The sequence below is a fragment of the Bubalus bubalis genome, chromosome 1 (genome assembly GCF_019923935.1).
Source record: "Bubalus bubalis isolate 160015118507 breed Murrah chromosome 1, NDDB_SH_1, whole genome shotgun sequence".
Classification (NCBI taxonomy): Eukaryota; Metazoa; Chordata; class Mammalia; order Artiodactyla; family Bovidae; genus Bubalus; species Bubalus bubalis.
In genome coordinates, this window is record NC_059157.1 from 194565200 (window position 1) to 194571955 (window position 6756).

Consider the following 6756-nt stretch of genomic DNA (forward strand, 5'->3'; position numbering starts at 1 on the left):
ACGAGTACTGGAGTGGGGTGCCATTGCCTTCTGTGCTGGTGAACCCTAGGTGATCTTAATCAAACTGCTAAATCCCTGCTCATCAACTTAAAACAGGAGTTTTTAATCCCGCTGCACATCTGACTACTCACCTCTGCGAGCATGTGTGCCAAGTTGCTCAGTCGTGTCCGGCTCCTTGTAACCCCACAGACTGTAGCCCGCCAGGCTCCTCTGTCCATGGGTTTCTCCAGGCAGGAACACGGAGGGGGTTGCCATGCTGTCCTCCAGGGGATCTTTCTGACCCAGGGATCAAACCTGTGTCTAGTAGCTCTCCTGCTTTGGCAGGTGGGTTCTTTACCACCTGTAGAATCTTAACCATAGCCGTGTTGATTAAAGCCCCGGTATATTTGATTCAGAGAGTTGGGGGTGGGGCCTGGGTCTCTCTTTCTAAGGTGGCTTTACAGGATGACCTGAAGATGCATGAGGCTAACCCAACAAGAGTCTGAATTGAAGACCATTTTAAAATAGTTTCATTACTGGAGTTTATACAATTAAATATATGTCAGTGAATAATTAAAAGTCACCACTTAGCCTGCATTATAAAATATGAGTAAGCCACCGAGAAAGGCAGAAAACAGCAGACTTCCGTAAGTATATGAAACTTGAACGGTTTCCTGTCCCCTCCCCTTTGGGCAGTGGGTTGGCCTGACATCCTGGCAGAAGCAAGCTCTCAGGTCTCCCGTGAGAAGGGGGCGTGCTAAGGTGGTTTCCCAGGGGTGAGTGTGGGCCGTGCTCAGTCTCGTGCAGTCTCAGCAGGACCGGTGGTGAATTCTCCAGGGCACCAGCCACCTGGTCTGAGTGACAGGCCTTTGAGAAGCGCAGTGGCAAAAGATTTGGATTCAAATCCTTGCTCTTAATGCTGGGCAAGTTGCTTTATTTCTCTAAACTGTTATATAAAATGAAAATAGCTATAGTGTGCAGTCTGGGATCTTACACAAGCGTCACTGAGATAATCTACATAAGAATCTTAGCCCAATATAGGAGGTGCTCAATAAATACAATTTATAACTAGACAGCTTGAGTCCACAGCATGAATGAGTCCATGTTAACAAGCGCCCTGTGGGAAACTAGGTGAGTAGTGTTCTCTGTGAATGTCTAAATAGGATTATTTACCAGCTTGCTTTTATTTCTGGAATCTGTAACTGGACATTAACATTCCTTTCCTACTTGATTTTGCTGCTGCACAGTACCGACATCTACTTAGAGAATTTGCAAGTTGTATGTTTTGGAGTCTCCTCTGATGTATGATATTGAAATATAAAACATTTTTTTCTATAAAGGAAGCTTTTGAGAGGCCTTAACTATACAAAGGACCTGTTTTTTAACAAGCACTATTCGACCCAGACATCACGCGTCCAGTGGCCTTTCCCTTCGTCCCTTTTCCCAGTCGAAGGCATATCTTACATGTTTAGCCTTCAGCAATTTGACTTAGATCAGGGAGAAAAGAGGAGAAGGAAGAAATCGGGTCCCAAGTTCATAAACCAATTTCATTGGGGAAGCTTTCAGAACTTAGTTATAACCCACGTTTTAAAGGCACTAAGTGGTTAGCTGCCGCTGGCTTTTTTGTTTTTATCCTTACTTTGTTAATGTGTTTGAGGACTCTGTACCTCCGCCAGCTTGGGGGCCAGACTGTGACCCCCTTCTCTGTATTCCTGTGATGCCCTGTGTTCCTAGGGCATACTCCCTCCCTCAGAAGGACAGGGACAGACTTTCCTTCTAGTTAGAATATATGTATATGGCCAACGTTACCTCATCAGAGCCTATGGTTATGGCTGGATGGAGCTCATGATGGATCTAATGATGGGATTTAAATGTTCCCTTGAGGTAGAGAAAATTCTCTGGGTAGACACGTTTCTTGTGATCTTATCACTAAATTTCAAACATTTCAAAAAAGTTGGTTCGAGTTTTTCCATAAGCTATTACAGCGTTAGTTATTCAGTTGCGGCCGACTCTTTGTGACCCCATGGTCTGCCGCCTGCCAGGCTCCTCTGCCCATGGGAGTCTCCAGGCAAGAATACTGGAGTGGGTTGCCATGCCCTCCTCCAGGGGAATCTTCTGACCCAGGGATCAAACCCAGGTCTCCTGCACTGCAGGCGGATTTTTTCCCATCTTAGCCACCAGGAAAAAACTCAAACACACTTTCTGGCCAACCCAATATGATGGACAGCCTTCTTGTTGAAAACCGGCTTGGACTGGTTTTCTGCCTCTTTATTGCTCTCGGTCTTTCTCCAACCCACTGGCACATCTCTGCCCTCTGGACAAGCCCCCAAGCTCCTCTGTCCATGGGGATTCTTCAGGCAAGAGTACTGGAGTGGGTTGCCGTGCCCTCCTCCAAGGGATCTTCCCGCAGAGATGGAACCCAGGTCTCCTGCACTACAGGTGGTTTCTTGACCACTGAGCCACCAGGGGACTTGTATATTCCAAAAAGTAACAGCCTCATGCCTGCCTTGAGTGCTGGAACGTTCTAGGGCTTTCGAGGTCACGTAGGCCCTCGCCGCCCAGCGGCGTCCGGGGACCGGCAGTGTCAGCGTAGCCCATTCTGCCTGTTAGACGTGCGGACTCTCAGGCCCAGCCCAGACCTACTCAGAACCTGCACGTGAGCAAGGCCCACGGGCCCTTCATCCACACACACGCAAGTGAGAGCACCACGAGCTGGCCCCGCAGGTCACACTGGAGAAAAGCGAAGCGTTGAAGCAGCTTGTTCAAGATGCCACGCCTGACCCGTGACAGCCTCCAGCTTACAGGCCGGCTCTGGCCGGCTCACCACACTGACCTCGACTCTTGGGATCACGTAACACAGCCTGCAGCTGGACAGTCCCCTCCAGCTGCTGTGACCACCGGAAGCAGAAGTTCCTGGTGGGGCTAATTGAATGTCAATTAATGTAGCGCCATAGAACTGATGCCTTTGAACTGTGGTGCTGGAGAAGACTCTTGAGAGTCCCTTGGACTGTGAGGAGATCACCAGTCCATCCTAAAGGAGATCAACCCTGGTGGCTCAGACAATAAAGAATCTGCCTGCAATGCAAGAGACCCAGGTTCGATTCCTCAGTCAGGAAGATCCCCTGGAGAAGGGAATGGTGACCCACCCTAGTACTTTTGCCTGGAGGGTTCCACGGACAGAGGAGCCTGGTGAGCTACTAGTTCATGGGGTCACAAAAGAGTCGGATACGACTGAGGCACGAACACGTTCTGCTTTGGTATGACCTATTCAGTTAAGGAACATCAAACAGATAGAATTTCATGATGTGAAAATTACATGATATTCAAATTCCAGTACCCATGTATGAAGTCTTATTGAAACACCAGCACATTTTAAAATGTGCGTATTCCCTGTGGTTGCGTCTTGTTTGGAGGCCTGAGCGTTGAGTTGCCACAGAGCTTGTGCGGCACGGGCATCTCACCCTGCTGTTTGGTGGCCTACAGGCAGTAGTGAGTAATAAGTCAACAGCATTTTGAGTGCTGCATGATGTACCATGTCACGCACTTCTTTTTTATTACCAATGTGGCCATCATGTCGAAACAGAGTGGATTTCAAATAAGGGATGGTGGAGAATGGGTTATTTTCCTCCTGAGTTAGGTGACAACATGCACTATATGGAAGCTGTCACATTAGAAAGAATACAATCTCTTTTGACATTTCCAGGGAAACGACTGGTAGACTACTACGTTATCTAGCAAACTACTAACTCACAAGAAAGCAATGGATGGTCAGAAGAATTAGAAAATTTAAAATTGAATATCTAATCACAGACTTTCTACACAGAAATAAAAGTTGAAAATGAGGCTGCCACCAAAGTAAGTTTCTGATGGTCTATGTTAGCCAAACAAGGGAAGCCAGTTACCTAGAGTGGGTTAGGTCAGTCATGTTTGATTCAGCGGCTGGAGAAACATCTTTGGAGAAACTAAGCTTGTCTGGAACTACCAGCCTTTCGATGATAACCATTAAAAAAAAAAAAAAAACTGAGTTATTGGCTGGACCGGGTCTTAGTTGCAGTATGCGGGATCTAGTTCCCCAACCAGGATTCAAACCCAGGCCCCCTGCATTGCAAGCACAGAGTCCTGGCCCCTGGACCACCAGGGACGTGTCTCAGTGATGCCAGTTGCTCAGAGTGTTGAGATAAGGAACGACATCAACAGTCAATTAAAAAATAAGCAAGTGGCTTTGAGTATTTTCCCCTGACTCTTACTGCAAGAGTTGACATACATTAGTTTATTTGAAGAGTCTGTGCCAAGTTGGAAATAACTGAAGAATTAGTCTTTGTTAGTGGCATCATTGACTCAATGGACATGAGTTTGAGCAAACTCCGGGAGATAGTGAAGGACAGGGAAGCCTGGCGTGCTGCAGTCCATGGGGTTGCAAACAGTCAAATACACGTGAGCGACTGAACAAGAATAGCCTGTGTGTAGCAACTACAGGCAAAAATATTTTCCAAGTTGAGAAAACTAATTCAGTACAACCTGAAGTGGAATCTGCTAAGATGTGTTACAACTGATAGTGAAAAAAAATATGTGGAGTAGAAAAAGCCTTAAAAAGACAAATTTGGGAAGCTTGGGGTAATATAAGGTGTTAAACCTTAGGATTACTCACTGTAGAGTTTAAATCAACAGAAATTATGTGGAATATATTTGGATCGTGTGTTACTGAACCATATTATGAACAGTGAACTTTAGTTGCTGCTGTGAACTTATCTGTCAACAGTTCCATGAATTTTTGTTAGAAATAGTAGCTGAAAGTCCTGACCTGGTCTATAACACGGTCTTTCAATGATTTAGTAGTTGTAAAGTTTATTTCAATTTTTTTAAAGATTTTATTTATTTTTTAAAATTTAAGTTGGAGGATAATTTTTTACAATGTTGTGCTGGTTTCTGTGGTACAGTAATATGAGTCAGTCATAATTAAACATGTATCCCTCCCTCTTCCCCTCCCCTATCCCATTCATCTCAGTTCCGTTCAGTCGCTCAGTCGTGTCCACCTCTTTGCCACCCCATGGTCTGCAGCACACCAGGCCTCCCTGTCCATCAACTCCCAGAGTTTACCCAAACTCATGTCCATTGAGTCGGTGATGCCATCCAACCATCTCATCCTCTGTTGTCCCCTTCTCCTGCCCTCAATCTTTCCCAGCATCAGGGTCTTTTCCAATGAGTCAGCTCTTCGCATCAGGTGGCTGAAGTACTGGAGTTTCAGTTTCAGCATCAGTCCTCCCAGTGAACACTCAGGACTGGTTTCCTTTAGGATGGACTGGTTGGATCTCCTTGCGGTTCAAGGGACTCGCAAGAGTCTTCTCCAACACCACAGTTGAAAAGCATTGATTCTTCGGTGCTCAGCTTTCCCATTCATGCAGGTCGTCAGAAAGCACCGGGCTGGGCTCCCTGTGCTATGCAGCGGCCTCCCATCAGCCTTGCATTTCAAACATGATAGTATCTATATGTCAATACTGCTTTCTCAATTCGACCCACCCTCTCCTTCTCCCACTGTGTCTACAAGTCCATTTTCTATGTCTGAGTCTCCATTACTTCAATTTTTAAGCTCAGGACCATGACTGAAATCGTTCTGAATAAGAAGAACTACCCTTAACCATCACTGTCAAACGCTAAACAGCTTTGGAAATTAGCTTTTGCTTCAGGTTTGATAATGTATCAATGAATTCTGTCTAAAATCAGAAGGGAAAACAGTGTTTATATGTGGAATTCACACTATGGTAAAGTCATTTTAACAAGAACTAACTGAGATCACAGCTAATGTTAACATGTTGTCAAAAGTTGAAACACAAAGCCAGAGTTCCAGTCCTGCACACTTGCAGTGAGTGCGTGCTAAGTTGCTCTAGTCATGTCTGACTCTTTGGGACCCCACAGACTAGCCCGCCAGGCTCCTCTGTCCATGGGATTTTCCAGGCAAGAATACTGGAGTGGGTTGCCATGTCCTTCTCCAGGGGGATCTATATTTTCTGAGTTGAAACTGCAGCTCCGCCAGCCGTTTTTAGACCTTGATGTAAATCCCAAAGAAATGTCAAACTTCAAGCTTTGAAATTTCCCAAAGAAACGCAAAATGAGCCACATTTCAAGATCCATTTAACTGCAACTAAGGAGTTTCCACACAACCTTCAGTTGAAGTGATTAATCTGCTAAAAAGCAAACATCAAGAGAAAAATGTAATAGAATTCTACAAATGTCTTTCAAGTGATAAATATGTTCAGTTAAAAATCCTGTGCTTGTGGACCGATACCAGCATGGGGAGGTACCTATCCATGGGAAGACACTTCCAAAGATGAAATATGTAAAATCTCATTACAAATCAGCATTAACAGATAAACATGTGCAATTAAACTTGATAATGATTGCTAGCTTTGAACTTCAATTAAGTAAAACATCCCTACTAAGGATTCAAATTTTTCTCATTGCTAGACCTGTAGTACCAAAAAGTTACAATTATTACTATATTTTACTTTCACCTTTTTTTTTTTATTGTATATATAAATCCCTGTGCAATATCCTGCATTTTTGTCTCTTGGCCTGGGAAACCTAAGACATTTAATATCTAGTGTCTTAAAAGTCTGTCTTCCCCTACCACAGATGGTGTGAAGAAGGAGTAAGTGGGTTCAGCCTCCCAGATGGCTACCCCAAAAAGGCAGTTTGCGGGGGGCAGGGGTCCAGGACTCTGGCCCCACTCCTGGAAACAATCTCTGCTCCCCAAAGAGTCTCTGGGCCGTGGTCTGTTGG